The following is a 19,608-nucleotide window of genomic DNA, read 5'->3' as shown; positions in this document are numbered from 1 at the left end:
TGTCTGAAGAGCCTTGAAGGTATAAAGCAAAATACTTAAAAAGTGAAAGCCGATTCCAGACCGTCGGAATGTGATCATCTTGCAGAGAGCCATATAAGTATGCAGTATTATATACGGTTGTAACAAAGTATCAGATTTGTTCTAATTGCTTGCTGTGCGAAAATTAATATTGGATTGGATTGGATTGGATTGGATTGGATTGGATTGGATTGGATTGGATTGGATTGGATTGGATTGGATTGGATTGGATTGGATTGGATTGGATTGGATTGGATTGGATTGGAGAAATCGCAAAAATATGAAAAAAGAAGACATAAGAAGTCTGGCTCCTTGGCTGAATGGTCAGCATACTGGACTTTGGTTAAAAAGGGTCCCGGGTTCGATTACCGGCCGATTCGAGGATTTGTACTGCATATAGTTAATTTCTCTAGTTGTCCGACTCGTTGGCTGAATGGTCAGCGTACTGGCCTTCCGGTCAAAGGGTCCCGGGTTCAATTGCCAGCCGGGTCGGGTATTTTAATCACTTCTGCTTAATTCTTCTGGCTCGGGTACTGGGCTTTGCGTCCGTCCCAACACTCTCCTCTTCATATTTAGACAGCATACCACACTACCAACCACCACAGAAACGCGCAAGAGTGATTACATACCTCCAGATAGGGTTGGCGTCAGGAAGGGTATCCGGCCGTAAAAAAGGGCCAAATCCACATATCTGTGAAGCAGTTCGCACCCACGACCCCACAGGTGGAGGAAAAGAAGAAGAAGACAGTTAATTCCTCTAGTTGGGGTATTGGATGTGTGTGTGTCTCAACGCATATCCTTATCTACACACATCACATCACACTACATATCACCACAGAAACACAGATTAGTGAATACGTACCTCCACACCAAAGAAGAGGCAGTCGGCCGTAAAGCTGGACTGAACCCAGGTAACTGGGGATAAAGAAGAAATAGGAGGTACGAGAGAAGTTTTGTACCGAGAAAGTTGGCAGTGTGGTTTGGGACGAATTAACTTGCATTCGAGGGATGGCACACTTGACGAAAGCCATTCAGAGCACTGTCTGGCATACCCATGCTGAAAAGTGAAGTAACTTGGTGACGTAGGTAGCCTAACCTAGGAGGGCTGGCTGCAGAGAGGACAAAATTATTGTATCTTAATTCAGATTAAGGTCTCTTCCTATCCAATAAAGACCTCTGCTTTCCTATCGTCGCCGGAAATGTTACTTAGTCAGATCGACATAAAACAAAGTCATGATAGGTGACGGAGTATGACTTCTTGGGCATCGTGACCCATACACCATCCTAGTCGGAATAAAGCAAATATAGCAAGCCTACCGTTCTATTTGACTACATATTCAGCGATTATCGGCTTGGTACCTCCAGTTTTAGGTAGAATCCGAACGACAGGGACACAACTCTTTATTTCTAAACTCTCATATGCATCGGCAAGCATTTGAACCGCAGACGCCCACCTAAATATGCAGTAGTGATGTCACTCGGCTATCACGCTCCGAGGGAGATCGGAAAGGAAGAATTATGAAAATCAGACAGAAGGATGACAAGTGGAGCCTGACGAAACAATCATTTTCACAGATCAACATTCGGCACAAAAATGCCAAAATTGCGACTGCCTCAAGGAAAGTTTCTGTGATGCACTTACAGAAAAGTGAACAAACTCGGGAAACCTGGACATGGGTTGGCTGCAATTGGCTACGTGCTTTATGCTCTACTTTACGGAATCCAATTCTGGCGCAGTCCGTTAGTCTTTTAGACTGCTTAATCCATTAGACGTGCATGTGTACAAAGAATCCCTTTCATGGCAAACTTCCGGCATATTAGAAACTCTAAAATTTTATAGCGGTTAAAGAGGAGGACGTGACTAGCGCAGTGGCTTATGTGCTGGCTTTCCGCAAGGACAGCTTAGGTTCCAATCAGGTCGAACCTGGGATACAACTTTCAGTTGAAAAATCACGTGACCTCAGGAAGGGCATCTGGCATTACAACGCCGGCCAAAACAAAAATGAGCCAACGTGGCTCCAGCGACCCAAGAAATATCTGAGATAAACTAAAGACAATTTTAACACTCTTTAAAAACAATATTCTTGCACTGGGAGAAGGGTGAACTCAAACCTCATCTACAGCAGACATGAAGAGTACGGTACTTTGTTTCTCATTTTCACCTCACGCCGGAACCGAATCTTAATTAAAGCCAAGGGTACTTACTATCTTCACAGATTTAGACTTTTCCCATCACAGCGTCGTTGAAGACCTGTACTTGTGAAACGCACACAACAAATACAGCGTAGTTACACGCGACACATTTGACTACACCAAAATATAAAATAATTTATATTAATCTGGGGATGGACAGAAATATACGTAGTATAACGTGAGGAACTAGCGCAATGTCAATTCCCTACTGATACTACTTCAATATTCCTCAGTTTTATACACTGCTGTTTGTAGAAAGTGAAACACTCAGAAGCAATGGTCTGAAACAAGCCAAAATCAGAGGACGTGTAGAACAGTAGAACCATAATAAGGGATTTAAATTGCAGAGAGATGGCACGCATGTAGGTCCAGCAGTGCCCTTCTCTGTGTTACCGACCAGGGCAGTGTAACGCAATGCTTAGTCAGTGCGGAGCCGTCATACGAAGTGGAAACTTGTACCTCAGTGCCACTGTGCCTCGCCGACATCACAGGAGGGAATATCAGCATGTGAGTGCGTTCGAACGGGGCAGAATGATAGGGCTCCGGGAGATAGGTCTATCGTTCCGTGACATTGCGGCTCGTACAGGTTACGCTGCTTCAACAGTGAGGCGTATGTGGAACCAGATGAGAGAAGAGGGCCGTACACAGCGCCGACAGGGTACTGGACAACACAATGTGACCACAGCGCGAGATGATCGCCACCTTGTCCGCTCGGCCGTAACGGACAGAACATCGTCGTCCACGGTGTTGGCTCGACGTTGGAGCACTGCAACGGGTGTGGGGACATCTGTATGGACGGTTCGACGCGGTCTTCTGATGGGCGAACTGGTGGCACGCATGCCATTGCGCCGACTTCCATTGACCAGCAACCACCAATGCCGTAGACAGCAATGGGCACGTGAACACCGACTCTGGCGTGCAGAGTGGGAAAAATGTAGTGTTTTCTGATGAGTCCCGTTTCGACTTGTCCTACAGTGATGGCCGCATACGCGTTAGACGCCGCCGTGGTGAACGCCATAGGGCAGACTGTATTCTTGAGCGGCATAGCGGACAAACGCCAAGTGTGATTGTTTGGGTCGCAATTGCCTATAACATGCGATGACGCCTCCTGCGTCTTGAGGGCAATCTGAACAGCTACCCCTACACTAAAGAGGCTTTACAGTCCAAGGCCCTTCCCCTCCTGCAGACCGTTCCAGACGCCATATTCCAGCAGCACAATGCCCGGCCGCATGTGGCGAGGAATGTACAAGCCTTCTTCGAAGAGCGACGGATACCGCTGCTTCCCTGCTCTGCCCATACGCCGTATAGGCCTATGTCACCCATTGGACATGTCTGGGATATGGTCGGTCGGCACTTTGTTCGTTCAGGTCCTCCTGCAGCCACTGTTGATGATTTATGGACAAGCCTACAACCCGCGTGGCAGAGTATTCCCCAGCAGCATATTCAGGTGTTCTTTGATTCCATGCCACGACGTCTAGCGGCTTTAATTGCAGTGCTTGGCGGCGCTACGCCGCCGCCACCGTGAAATTCCACGGTCACCGTGCATGTACAGTTCTGTAATTATAATCATTTGTGTCTTGTCATGTCCGAATATGTGGAATATATTGCATTTTGATCACAGAGCTCGGTCTTGGTGTTTCACGTTCTACAAATAGCAGTGTATAATCAAGTGTAACGAATAGAGTGGCCGCACGCTGCGGTTATGGATCCAATCTTTCATTCGAGAGATGAACGGGTTCGAACCTCACCTTTGGCTGTACTGAGAATGTTTTTTTTTTCTGGTTTCGCATGTTTGTTCACGGACAAATACAAGGCCAGTTCCAATTCAAACGCCACAGCCGATTCCGATAACGAACTTCACCAAATTCACTCACCTTAATTCATTCAATCTTCATTATCTTCTCAACTGATGTTAGCGTCAGAAAGGATACCAGACCGTAGACACATGCCACGTAATTTCATATCAACTCGTCCCCGTATCAGAAAGCGGGAGGCATTCATACATAACCTACAATGTTATCATGTACGTTATTCATTTTCAGAACACAACTGAACATACGATGTGCATGGCATTCTTCTTCTTCGTCTTCGTCATCGTCTTCCCTTCCTGCCACATTCTTCACACAATAGTGAGATCACGAGTGCGAACTCCTTCACCCTGTTTTACGGCCGCATGCACTTCCTGCTGCCAACCCTATGTGGAGGGATCTATCCACTATTGCATATTTCTGCATTGGTTGGTAGTGTGGTAAGATGTGAGTAGGAAGAAGAGTGCTCCTGGAGTAAACACAAATATCCTACCACCGAGTGTGAAGAATTAACCAGATACAATGAAAATCCCCTGCCTGGCCGAGAATCAAATCCAGAACCCTCTTAAGCGAAGGCTGGGATGCAGTCCATTCAATCAAGAGCATGACATTCTCACGAATAGAAATAAGTGAGGGGAGGAAACTGGTTTTTACTTCTAATGTATTTAATGCATTGAATATTACTCAGTCATATTATAAATATACATTTTCAGAACAGAATTCAACTAATATCTGCATGGAATTTTCAAACACAAATCCACAGGAGGACGAGCTAATGTTATTAATGCCTTTATAAAATTTCTACCTACTTCAATAATACTCAAAGTCGTACATCATCATGCATATTCTTCCATCTCACCTCTAGAATATAATTTAACTAACGATGTGCTTGGGATTCTCTCCCTCTTTGCGAGTATCCAGTGTTATTTTAATCGTTTTTATTACAGAAAGGAAACAGCTTGTCCCTCTGAGAATTAAATAACGAGCAACCGAGGAGAGTATAGCGACGCTATATTTATTGTATGCGCTTCGTCATCGCGACAAGCCAATAGATGGGGGTCCTACAGCTTAACCAACTCGTATGATAAACGTGCTGCATGACACGATACTGTGAACACGGCGCTTCACTAATAAACTTTACTGACGGTCATAAATTTGGGTATTGTATTCTGCTTTCATCCTCAACATATTGCATGCAGCGGACAAGTACTGCCTAATTGTGATTTAAGTATATCCCTCTGAAGCATTAGTTTTTTGTCATGAGAGAGGGATAGAAATAGACTGCATGAATATAATATACAACTGGGTTGATGCTGGATTTATTTAGTCGCATATACCCAAACCTCACCTCTATGGTTCTTAAGTTAGCATTGTGACTTCTCACTTGGTTGGTCCGAGTTCAATTCGATTTCGTTGAAGAATTTGAACGTTACCAGAATTGGTCCAATATTTATTTCAACATATTGGTCGATTTTCACTAGTCTTGAAAACAAAACTCACTGCTATGTGCAAAAATTAAATCGCTTTTTTCTAATTTATCATTGCATGGCTAACATAACCCCACCCCACCCTCCTGGAAGAAAGGGAATATTTTTATGGGGTCATATAATGATAGCAACATATCAAAAGCAAATAATGAATTTAAACTGAACAAATGTGTTTTGATCAATAATGTGACACACACAACCCTTGAGAACCAAATCAAGACCGAGAGAGTTGGCTGTGCGGTTTGGGGCGCGCAGCTGTGAGCCTGCATTGGGGAGATAGCGGGTGCGAACACCACTGTCGGCAGCCCTGAAGATGGTTGTACGTGGATTCCCATTTTCACACCAAGCAAATATTTGGGCTGTACTTTTAATCCAGGCAACGGCCGCTTCCTTCCCACTCCAAGAACTTTCCTGTCCCATCGTGGCCATAAGACCCACTTGTGTCGGTGCGACGTAAAGCGACATGTGTACAATATCGTGTCGCCAGCAAATCATCCAGAAACACTGATAAGTGTATACATTTACCTAAAATTCACAACTCCCCCCCTCCATCAGGAGAAAGTAACACACCGGGCGAGTTGGCCGTGCGGTTAGGCGTGCGCAACTGTGAGCTTGCATCAAGGAGATAGTGGGTTCGAACCCCACCGTCGGCAGCCCTGAAGACGGTTTTCCGTGGTTTCCCATTTTCACACCATGCAAATGCTGGGGCTGTACCTTAATGAAGGCCACGGTCGCTTCCTTCCCACTCCTAGGCTTTTCCTATCCCATCGTCGCCATAAGACCTGTGTCGGTGCGACGTAAAGCCACTAGAAAAATGAAAGTAACACAATTAACTCTCCCATACTCAACGTGGTCCGAACCGTATCCTAGGTCGGATAAGTAAATAACCGGTTAAGCACACAATATTGAAATGAAGGACATATCCAGGAATGTATAGTACTTTGAATCTAACGAGAGATAACTCTGGGTCGGAACACTCGAAAACAAATGAAACCCAGTTCATTGCACCTATCTAACTGCGCCCCTTTGATACTACCGTAAATCAAATTTTTTCTGTTAACAAACTTTCTATTCATTTCATGTGCACTCAAAATGAATTATGCCGCATTAAGTTACGTATTAACTAATTTTTACAATTTGTTTCACGTCGCACCTAGTGAGAACATGGGAAACCACGGAAAACGCTCTTTAGGGCTGCCGATAGTGGGGTTCGAACCTACTATCTCCCGAATGCTGGACACTGGCCGCACTTAAGTGACTGCAGCTATTGAGCTCGGTCGTATTAACATGTAGGCTTAAGTGTACATTATTTCAATTCAAGCACCACACGCCGGCAAACCACGTTTTCAAACCATCAAAGCAAGGGAACTTTGAAAAATGACAAATGAACGTATTTAGTGCAGTTTTGACAGGGGTACCAACAGTAGGCCCTACTAAACAACACACAACCTGTTTTCATCAAATTTAAAGTCTAGTTTTACAAAGTGCAAATAAATACAAATTGTCAATATTGGTGAGTTTGAAAACTTTTGTAGAATGCATGTAACGTCATAGCAATTTGGAATGAAGTCACGAAAATTTGTCGTTGCAGGTGCTGTAAATTGGTAAGTACAATTAACTCTCCCATACTCAACGTGGTCCGAACCGTATCCTAGGTCGGATAAGTAAATAACCGGTTAAGCACACAATATTAAAATGAAGGACATATCCAGTACTTTGAATCTAACGAGAGATAACTCTGGGTCTGAACACTCGAAAACAAATGAAACCCAGTTCATTGCACCTATCTAACTGCGCCCCTTTGATACTACCGTAAATCAAAATAATAGCGCTGCATAACGGCCACCCACGCCCTGTGAAAAGGAAGCATCGGATGGAGAAAATATCACGGAATTTCCTGTATATTCCTTTTTTAATAAAATGTCGATTTAGGCCAATAAAATATTTCGTTTAAGACACCAACATCCAGAAAATATTATGTGGGTCATAGTTTGGGATCCTCTGATTTTTTCGAACTTCATAGAGAGCGAACGTGCGAAACATCATGTTGTCTTAAATAAACTTATCTTCTTTACAGCTTATTCACATACTGGCATAACGCGTTCTAGCGGCTAATTGTAAGACTGGGCGTTCTGTGTTCACTGTGGAAGATGTTATCCCCCTGCAGTCCTCATAATATGTCGGGCCTGTTTGTCTCCTAATTAAGTGAGACATTCCTGGGTACTCCATAGTAGTCGAAGGGGCAATAGCGTTATATAACTACCATTCCACTGGATCGATCTTTCAAACGCCCCTGCGCATCAAGCAATTTCTTTACTCCAAGATGCACTGAAGCACATACGTACAGTACAATAGTAGAATGCCAATTTCGTACCGACTGTTGTGTATAAAGATAAACGATGATGGAGTTGCTTGAAATATCATCCCCGTTCTCTTTTCTTTCGTCTAATTTTTATTGTCCCACTAGCTGTAGTAACCGGCGTTGCTGGGATAGTTTTTGAATGCTTTCTTATAAGATTTGTATTACCAGTCAGTTACGTGTGAAATAAATGTTTATAGCATTCCTTTTTGGGATGTTGATAGATATTTATGATCTATTATGTAGATTTAGTGTTGTTTAGATGTGTTCCATTTCAAGTTTCAGATTATTTAATTTTCGAGTAAAACTCTATCCTCGTGGAAGCTGGAATCGTCTGTGAAGTATTTAACTCTTTGAAAAAAAGCAATAAGTGATAACTATTCGTACTTACCCGTCGTGCTGTACATATGATGTACACGATTTCAACAGTTATTGAGACTGTCACCAATCGGCCTTGCGACCGCAAAAGCAGTGGATTCAGCACTAATCTCCGCCATTTTAGACTATTTACTTTTAAGCCCATCTCAGCCTCAGTCTCAATGGAAGCTGAACGTGGACTTAAACAATATCCAGAGCCTCACAGTTCGTATCAGCTACACATAAAGAATGGATTCGATATAAATATCGGTTATTTTCCATTAATAATAATTTCGTGTGGCTATTTCTAGCCTTGTAATGCAGACCCTCCGCTGAGGGTGGGCGGCATCTGCCATGTGTAGGTAACTGCGTGTTAATGCGGTAGAGGATAGTGTTTTGTGTGTTGTATGAGTTGCAGGGATGTTGGGGGCAGCACAAACACCCAGTCCGCGAGCAAAATGAATTAACCGATTTAAGGTTAAAATGTCCGACCCTGCCGGGAATCAAAGTCGGGACCCTCTGGACCAAAGGTTATTTTCTATTATTTTTACACGTCATCCCCTCCGATACCCCACCCCCAGTGGGGGTTGTGATGTCTCAACTCCATTTTTTTTTCAGATGGTAAGTCATATGTGTACCGAGATTCGTTGAGACCTATTCTGCAACATGCCCAAAATCTCGGTTATTTTTATATTCACTTTCACACCTTCTCAACCTCCATACTGATTGCGGCTGAAGTATGATAACCATGTTCGGCACCGCAGAGTAGGGAGCAACGTCGCCCGGCGTCCCCGGGTTCGATTCCCGGCCTAGTCATGGGTTTTTAATGATAAATGTTTAATACCCCTGTTCTGGGGACTGAGTGTTTGTGTCGACCTTAACGTTCCTTTCCTCACATTCATTACTCTTCACTTCCACAATTACACTTACACGCAGGTTCCTATCATATGGTGAAAGTAGTGGCAAAAGATCTGCAGAGGTCGACGCCACGAACAAATATCCCATGCAGAGTGTCACAGTTTTCGTTCATTTTTATACTTCACCACCTCCCATAGTAGTTCTAGGGGTGTTTTACCCCAACAGTATTTAGTTCAAATAGTAAGTCACATGTGTACCAATTTTGGATGAGGGCTATGCTGGATGAAACACATATACACCCGTAATTTCTGTCATTTTGAGCATTTTCTTTTCCAACCCTTTTCATCTCCATGCCGAAGGGGGCTGAGCAACGACATCCAGAGTGACACTATTCATTTCAGCGACCCCAAAAATTATAGATGTGACACTATTTTACATTAGTTTTACATCTCACCCCTTCCAACACCTACCCCTAGGGGTGCTTAGGTTGTCATACACCCCACGCGGTTTATCTCCTGATAGTAAGTCATAAGCGTAACAGGTTCGATGGGAATAGCTCCAGTACTCCCGAAAACTATTTATTCGACACTATTATTGTTCGTTTTTAGTTATATATATAATCTCCATCCCAGTGGATCCAGGGGTGTCCTACCCTAAACAGTACTTCCTCCAGATATTAATTAATACTTGTATCAATTTTTTGTTGATAGCTACGCTGGAACGTCCAATATCTCGATCAATTTGGACAATTTATTTTTCACTCTTTCTCAGCCCCTTAAGTCAAAGGAGGTTAAACTTGGACTTTAACAAATTCGAATGTCATTATACATCTCAACAACCCCGAAAAGTATGGATTCCACACTAATTTTCACTATTTCTATATCTCATTCACCCCTCAGCACCTCCACAAAGGGTCTGAACTTTGACTTATAAAAATTTTGGAGTTAAACTAATTATATCAACGACCCCATAAACTACAGATTCGACACTATTTTCGATTATTTTTATATATCACTCTCCCCTCGCCCCCATCTCAAACGGGGCTGAACATGAATTTTAAAAATTCGGAATGTCGCTATTCATCTTAGCGACCCCGCTAAGTATGGATTCACACTATTACCGTTTATTTTTATATATCAGCCTTCCCTCGTCCCCCACCCCAAAGGGGGCTGAACCTGGACTTTAAAAAATCCGGTGTGTCATTATTCATCTCAGCGACCGCGAAGAGTAAGGATTCGACACTATTTTGGATTATTTTTATATACCACTACCCCACTTCGTCTCCCACCCGAATGGAGGCTGATCTTCGACTTTCAAAAAATCCAGTATGTCACTATTCATCTCAGCGATCCAGAAAAGTATGGATTCGACACTATTTTGGATTATTTTTATATATGCCCCACGCCCCCCGACACAAAGAGGGATGAACGTCGACTTTAAAAATCCGGAGTGTTACTATTCATCTCAGAGACCCCGAAAAGTATGGATTCGGCACTATTTTCGATTACTTTTATAAATCACCTCCTTCGCCCCCACCCTTAAAGGGTGCATGGGGTGTCTTTCTCTCAAGCGATTTGTCTCTTGATACGGAGTCATAAGTGTACCAAGTTTGGTTGAAATCGCTCCAGTGGTTTAGGAGGAGATGAAAGACATACATACCCACATACATACTATGCCATTTATATATGTGTATATAGAGAGATATAGATGTGTTTGCAATCCTTTAACGAACATAGGCCATTAAAACCCTGGGGCATGCCGACTTTGTTCGAGGGTGCGGTAGCCGTCATAGACTTCTCACGAAGGCGGTCGTGGTTCGAATTTCGATAAATGCATATGAGATATTTTAAGTGAAAAATTCATATTCATGTGGATTGAAATTCACGTAAAACTGTAAGTTATGTAATTACTGTCACCCTATGAACAGTCATGTAATACTTCATGCTTGCTGGCGCTTTCTGAACATAGTTTCCAAAAAACGGCAAGGAAAATGTAAAATTATGAGCCTCTCACGCTCAAGCGTCCTCATCACTTAATGACTGTCGCAATTTGACCATGGAACCTTGAAGCCAAGAGGTAGTGTCCAACGAAATAAGAAAAAAATAATCATAATTGGCATAAAACGTTCTGTCTGGGATCGCTGTTCACGTAAATAATAATAATAATAATAATAATAATAATAATAATAATAATAATAATAATAATAATAATAATAATAATAATAATAATAATAATAATTGTACCGGGGGTACACGTTCTCCGACCTGTTAAACTGCGCGCCATTTGCAAGGCCATCTACGTAATCTACCTTTTGAACTGATGTAGTAAAAGATAGTTTGGTTTCCAACCGTTAGATGTCTCTACCATCGGTCTAAGTGACACCTCGGGTTGGATCAACGATAATTAATTCTTAAGGGAAAAATAAGATTGTTTTGTTAATGTATCAAAGTTGTCAACACTTCTGCTGGTTCCTTCTTCAATATCAACCAACCTATCAGAATTTTGTAAACATTTTGTCTAGCCAATTAAAAACGGTGGTATATACAGGAATGCAGCCTATCAGTGAAGAGTTCTTGAACCTTCCCCTCCAAAATACTGCAAAATCTGGGCGCTTTAGGGTCGTATGCCTTTTTCTTCATTGCTCCAGTTAATTGAGCGTGGCGTGTCCTAACGGAGGCGGGGGCCGCGGGCGGCGTTCAGAAGGCCCAGCAACACTAGATAATGGTAGAATTCCCATAAGCATGTGATATCTCCTGCAGATAGCTTGAGGGGAAGGTGTAACCTCTTTTATTTCATGTACATTTCTAAATCTGATGGTTTGAATGTAGTATTTCCGGCCAGTCTGATGACTATTCCATTCCCTACTGGGAAATGTGTAATATGTGATTACCCTCTGTTGATAACCATTCAATTTGGTATGGGGTGACTAAATTTCCTAAACCTATAACATTCTGAACACTCTTTTGATATGTAATGTTTCTCATTTAGTCACCCCGGTGTAGATTATCTTCGCCTCTGTATCTTTGGGCCAGAAGCCAACTTAGTGTTTTAAATATTTCTAGATGGAGTGCCTTTTGTTTATGGACGGATATAACCAACTTTTTTTTTTTACACTGACTGAGCAAATGTCATGGGATAGCGGAGCACTGATGCGCGGGTGTGTTGTCTGCGCACCACGCGCCCCCTGTGGCAGCGACAGTTGTATAGGAGACCTTGTGAGCAGTGGCTGTGCATGTGACAGGTCTAACATGGAACGTCGTCGTGAGCTGACACCGTTCGAACGGGGTATGGTGGTCGGTGCCCGACGGATGGGAAGTGCGATTTCGGAAGTGGCGCGGAAATTCGGCTTCACGCGATCAACCGTGTCCAGGGTGTGTCATGAATGGTTGAATGCGGGTGTCACCGTCCTCAACAGACGAATGACCGGCCGTCCAGCCACCCTTGATTACCGTGACCGGCGACATCTGAGACGGATTGTCAATAGTGACAGACGGGCAACCGTGCAACAAATCGCGGCTCAATTCAACACAGGCCATGCTAGACACGTCTCCCAGTGGACAATCCGTAGGAACATGAGTTCTATGGGCTATGGAAGCCAGCGCCGCACACGGGTGCCTCTGTTAACCCAACGTCATCGGGCACAACGACGCGCATTTGCCGCCAGTCACCTGGGATGGACACTGGAACAATGGCGTAACATGATATGGACGGACGAATCACGATTTCAACTGCACCATGCCAAAGGGAGGCACCGCGTATGGCGCAGACCACATGAAGCGATGGATCTCGCCTGCCTCGAAGGTGTGGTCCAGGGCGCTGGTGTCTCTGTTATGGTCAGGGGTACATTTTCCTGGTATGGAATGGGCCCCCTAGTTGTTCTGGAAGAGCCTTTAAATGGTACGCGGTATGTTGAGCTACTCGGAGACCATCTCCACCCATTTTTGGCCTTCCAGCGCCCAGACGGTTCTGCGGTGTTTCAAGATGATAACGCGCCGCCACATCGCTCCCACGTCGCCCGGGAAAGGTTCCAGGAACATGCAGCGGAGGTCCAACGACTGCCATTGCCACCCGGGAGACCCGATATGAACCTTATCGAGCATATCTGGGATGTCCTGGAACGCAGGCTCCGTGCCATGGATCCTGCACCCACGAACAGACCAGCATTGGCGGCCGCTCTGCAAACGATTTGGTGTCAGCTGCGTCCAGAGGACTATCAGGGACTTGACGACTCACTGCAGTTCGCAGGGCCAGAGGAGGCCCCACACGCTATTAGGTGACTATCCCATGACATTTGCTAAGTCAGTGTATATTAAGGCTATTTAGTATGGGCTCTCATGTTCCTGTTTATTTGGTGATTGTTTCTGGTGTGAAATTCCCTTGACGAACACAAAGTTATAAATTGCTGAGCAATAGATAAGCCCACCTCCGGTCTACCTTGTGTAAACACTTCAATTAAGGACAACCGATAGGTTGTAAGTGCGCAGTTGGACACAGATGCCTCTGCGATGCTGGACTACGACATAATCGGAGCACTAGCTCTGCTGTATGTAAAGGATGGGAGCAAATTCTGCTCTTGTAAATTTTGTACCTGTCTATAGTAATGCAGCTCTTTCCTGTGTAAATTAGCATTTGCAATTCTCTCAAGTATTGTAGCTGATATTGTGATTGTTATTGTAGCTGACGAGCTCAAAATAAGGTTGTTATTGTTCTTCCACATTATCTATTTGTAATTTTAAATTAGAAAAAATGGAAAGCAATAAAATTTCAAAATTTTGTTGTGTTAAATTATGCTCTAGTTAATTCATTGTCCGCCCATTCACCCCAGGTGCTTCTTATCACTCTATGAGCCACGAAAACCCCGTAACAATAATACAAATAACAACAACATGTACTTTTGATCGAGAGGTATTATTATTATTATTATTATTATTAATTTCCGACTCGTTGGCTGAATGGTCAGCGTACTGGCCTTCGCTTCGTAGGGCCCCGGGTTTGATTCCCGGCCAGACTGGGTGTTTGTGTTATCCCAACACTCCCCTCTTCATATTCACACAACATACTGCACTAACAGGGTCAAATCCACATATGGGGAAAGAAGAAGAATATTACTATTACAGTATTAGTATTATTATTGTGCCCGCTTGGTGGCCATGATCGTTAAGTCCATATAGTTTGAAAACATGGTTAGCCGGTTCGAGTCCCGTTATTTGAAAAATATTCATCATCAAAATGTTGGCCGTCAGGGTGAAGAGGTGGTGGCATACAATTTCTAATCAATAGATTGCGTGCTAGAAGCCTGGATTCGATTCCAAATCTCTCCGCAGTGTTCATATGGAGTGAGGACATGTGATTCCTTGGTCCTAGTCGAATATTCTATATGCCGATACCGGTTTATCTGGTCGTAAAAATTCACTGCAAAGGTTCATCTCAATTCACACCCGACCTTCCAGGGTTGGTTTTTCCCTTGGACTCAGCAACGCAGCAATGGATCCCACCTCTACCGCCTCAAGGGCAGCATCCTGGAGCGTGAGACTTTGGGTCGGAGGTTACAACTAGGGAGGAGGATCAGTACCTCAACCAGGTGGTCTCACTTGCTATGCCGAAAAGGGGCCTCGTGAGGGATGGGAAAATTTGAGTGGATAGACAAGGATGTGGGAAGGAAGCGGCCATGGCCTTAACCTAGGTACCATCCCGCCATTTACCTGGAGGAGAAATGGGAAACCACGGAAAATCACTTCGAGATTGGCTGAGGTGAGAATCGATCTCCCCTATACTCAGTTGACTTCCCGAGGCTGAATAGACCATGTTCCAGCCCTCGTACCACCTCTCAAATTTTGTTGGAGAGACGGGAATCGAACCTGGGCCTACCGAGATGGCAGCTAGTCACACTAACACCTATACCATAGAAGCGAACATTATGAGTATTATTATTATTATTATTATTATTATTATTATTATTATTATTATTATTATTATTATTATTATTGTTATTATTATTATTATTATCGATCGTTGTTATTATTAAAATGGGCAAAGAAAGAGATTTCTATACATTGTATAAGGCCCTCTGGAGCACTGAAATATAAAGCTTTTAAGTATGCTCTACCTCAAATCTCAGTGGAACGATGAAGTCCCTGAATTACCACATCAAACAGGTATGTGCAGACATGTAGTGGAATTCACACAAAAAATATTTGTGGAAACAATTCAAATGGAAACCTTTCCAATTATTCGGAATTCAGAGTACAGGCCGATTTAGCGACGTCACATCAAAGAAGTCCTGGTAAATTAAACCAAAAAAAACATTACAGCACGGCAGTGAAACATTTGCTCAATAAACGCACACAAACGACTGAATATGAGAACATGATACTGTAGGCGTATTGTAACTTTTTCATTACAAAATACATGCAGTGAGTTCATTGTCATGCATTTGGAAAGTGTTCAGTTATCAACATAAAAGTCCATCGTTTAGTTTAACGGAAATTTCATCTAAAGAATCCACTGTAAATTTTTCTCTTTGAGCACATTTCTTTGAAGCCGCGTCATATCACCGTACATCATCACTCGTCTGTTGGTTACTAGTCCAGATATATCACCTAAAGGAGCCGTTTGTCAGTTCAGCAGAGAACTAAGTATGTCTGCCGAATGATCCAAGGCATTCTTTCCGTGTAGGAAAATGAGAAAGCCGTGTGAGTGGCTGCACGGTTTGGGTCCCGTAGCTGTCAGCTTTCATTCGGGAGGCAGTGGGTTCGTTTCCCACATAACTTAATCAAGGCCACGTTCGATTCCTTCCCACTTCCAACTCTTTCCTCAGCCATCGTCGCCATAAGACCCAGCTATGTCGGTGTGACGTAAAGCAAGTTGTAAAAAAGTTAAAAACCTCAAAGGTACCCAATTTCATATATATATATTTTAAAAAGTTTAACAAAAATACATTTTTCTAGTCCGTCCATCTATTCTTCATTTTAATTTTTTTCTCTCCTGAATTATCTGCCAGTGAATCATCAGGCATTGGTAGGTCTCTACGTTGAGTCAACATTGAGAAATCCCAAAATCAAGTCATTACATGATCACTCCAAGTACTGCAGGTGAAGGCTTACCCTAGCCCGCAATTCATTCTCTATGTAGTGGGTTGTACACAATTAAGGAGCAATACTGTTACGTAAAGATATCAGACCTACTGTTCTACCTGGAGAAAAATACTGCCTGAGTATTTTTTTTTTTTTTTTTGCTATTGGCTTTACGTCGCACCGACACAGATAGGTCTTACGGCGACGATGGGACAGGAAAGGGCTAGGAGTGGGAAGGAAGCGGCCGTGGCCTTAATTAAGGTACAGCCCCAGCATTTGCCTGTTGTGAAAATGGGAAACCACGGAAAACCATTTTCAGGGCTGCCGACAGTGGGGTTCGAACTTACTATCTGCCGAATACTGGATACTGGCCGCACTTAAGCGATTGCAGCTATCGAGCTCGGTGGAGAAAAATACTGCCTAAGTAAGGCATCCCTTGCACCCCTACGATTGGGGGTTGGAAGTGACATGAGAAGATCATCGAAACGACCAATAATTGTGCCGAATCCCTATTTCTTACTTTTTAATATCTAAATGCGTAATTGATAATATATGAAGTCTAATAATTCAATGGTGAATCAGTTCATTCTAGGAACAACAACAACAACAACAACAACAACAACAACAACTTTGGTAGTATACCAGTTGACGTTTTAATACGCTTAATGTGAGGTAAAAAAAAGTAAACAATAACAGAACAAATAGTAGAAAGAAACATTTTATCTTTGTCTGAATTTTTCCAAGGAAACAAGCAGACGTGTTTTAAAGTGTTACGTAACATAATAATAACCAGCTGAACTTTTTATAAGTGTTTCAAAGTGTTCTATTACTTAACAAACATTATCAAGAATGTTTATTGTATGTGTTAAAAGTAAGGGTACATATTTGCGATATTTTATGCATAGGTTATATGGGGAAGATATGAGGAATCTTGCTTTATAAGGTAGAAATCGCTAATGACGGGAGTTGGGGCTCTCGAAACATGTAAGAGTGAAATAATTGTTCAAAATTAGGAACTTATTAATATATTGACAGGGCGGACAGAACCATCACCCATAGTATATTTATGTATGTGAGAGCAATGAAAATTATCTCTTATTCACTAAGGACGGAACTGACGGCAGCTGTATTGAGGATAATAATGCTAAGTTAGGAATATAATTCATGGATGAAACCAGTCTGATGGCTACGTCGTTTGGGTAATGAAGCTGTGAGCTTGCATTCCGGAAATGGTGGCTTCGAACCACCACACTGCCGGCTATGAAGATGGTTTTGCGTTATTTTACCATTTCCTTCGAAGCAAATGCTGCGCATGTATCTTGATTTAGGCAACAGATGCTTCCGTTCTAGTCCTAGCCCTGTCCTTTCCCGCCGTCACCATAAGACTTGTCTGAGTCGGTGTGACGTAAAATCGATAAAAAAGGAAAAACGAAAGAAAATCACAGATGAAATTGTACGCATGAACTTTCTTCAATAGTTTAGTCTTGCGATTTGAACGGTTTTCTACGAGGATAACAGACTCGGACTTGGAGAGTAAGAGAAGGAGAGTGAGGTATGTTAGACTCATCTTAAATGAACCTAAGAAGTGTGGAACTAGATTAAATCATAGTGATAGTTTCATGAAGAGTTTTGTAAAGACGCTTGGTAATTGAACGACCAAAGGAGAAGATTGTGTCCATCATTCACATCATTAATTTTATCGCCAGCACCAATAGTAGCTAATTTGAGACATTTTAAGCCATGCTAAGGCTGAAGAACCGATTTGTGTAGTTCAGAATGTTAAATAACTCGCCGGTGTTGTGAGTACTAAAAGTTTGGGAAAGGTTCCTTTTCTCAAATCCATCCTGGAATGAACATGAAATGTGCTTTTGTGGTTATTAATTCCAATTCCACGAGTATTCCTAGTTTACAGGTTACGGTTATACTCTTGCTAAAGGGAACGTCAAGTGTTTAGATGTTCAGACACCACATCACTACGGTATTGAAATGACACATGGACTTAATACACCAGGCTGTTAATTATATACCAGCCCCTACGAAGAGAAACCTTGAAGAGGAAAGAACTAACATCTGTACTGAAATGTAAAACAGAAAATATATAAAATACGACTTCCCATGAAAAGAAGTAGCGTGCGAGAGAAAATGTAGCGTGCCAAGCTCACGTTATCAGCTAAATAACAGACTGAATAAATTGACTATAAGTGACTCTTGTTAAGTAATCTGCTAGTAAATGAAGAGATACGAACAGGTCATCTATTATAAGTCCATTAAAATATGTAGGAAGGAACATGCTAACTTCTTTCCGGGTGTAAAATATGATAATCAACTATGTTATCTTTAGTCCTTGTTACAGTAACACCATTCTTCAGCCATAGTACAGATGTTAATAAAATATACGTCTGTCTAACTGAGGTTGATTACGTCCTTATCTATGTGGTATTTCTACTTTATCAAACCGGGAGTCTTCTGGAGTTACGGCAAAGGACGTAGCAGACAGCCTGAAGAATGCTGACGCACGTTTAATTTGCTACAAATTCTCAGTTTCAGGTAACATAATTTAGAGGAGAATTTGATGGATATCCTAGACTCGTTCATCGTGCGAAATAGCTTCTTGTGGCTATATCACTCCCTAACTTCAACTCCAAGTGAATACTGGGACGGTACCTAAACATAGTTCAAGATCTTCTATTCTACGTTCCCAGGCTCTGTTAATTACAGCATATAACTGTGGATAATTCATGGAATCTATTATACATGCAATCACTATATATATATGCCAATTCTTCTAGTTTATGGACAAAAATTCGGGGTAATTCATCTTAACTATATGATATAATAAATAATACGAGGATTGGGGCAAAAGGCATGGCAACTATCTGTTTTCTTGTACATATGTGAACGGATCACATACGTATATGTGTCGTGTGGAAGTTTTGCAGGCGTAGTGTGTATGCAGAACAACAGATGGCTCTGTGATAGCTGGTAGTAGCGCAGCGAGGGCTGTGAAATCACTCAGTCGGTGAGTGTCGTGCGAGATGGAAGTAACCTGTGTTGAGCAGCGCGTTTACGTCAAAATAGCCGTTCTCCGAGGGAGAAATGCGATGGAATGTCACAGTAAATTAGTGGAAGCCCTTGGGAATAATTCCCTACCATACCGTACAGTAGCACGATGGGTAGGAAAGTTTCAGCAAGGACGTGTGTCAACCAGTGATGAGCAACGTTCGGGACGACCTGTCAGTGTGCGTACCGACGTGGCATGTGCCGTCTTCGAGCAACTCCTGGATGAAGAGAGACGATAAAAGCTACTGGAGTTAGAGAGGGCAAGTGGCATCGAGAAACGCACCGTCCACAGGATATTGCGTAATGAGCTGCAACTGCACAAAATCGCATCGCGGTGGGTACCGCATGTACTGACGGAAGTTCAGGTTCAGTTCAAAGGTAGGTGCGCTATGCAA

Source organism: Anabrus simplex, chromosome 1 (genome assembly GCF_040414725.1).
Source record: "Anabrus simplex isolate iqAnaSimp1 chromosome 1, ASM4041472v1, whole genome shotgun sequence".
Classification (NCBI taxonomy): domain Eukaryota; kingdom Metazoa; phylum Arthropoda; class Insecta; order Orthoptera; family Tettigoniidae; genus Anabrus; species Anabrus simplex.
The sequence above is the reverse complement of the archived record's forward strand: the minus strand, read 5'-3'. Positions refer to the sequence as shown.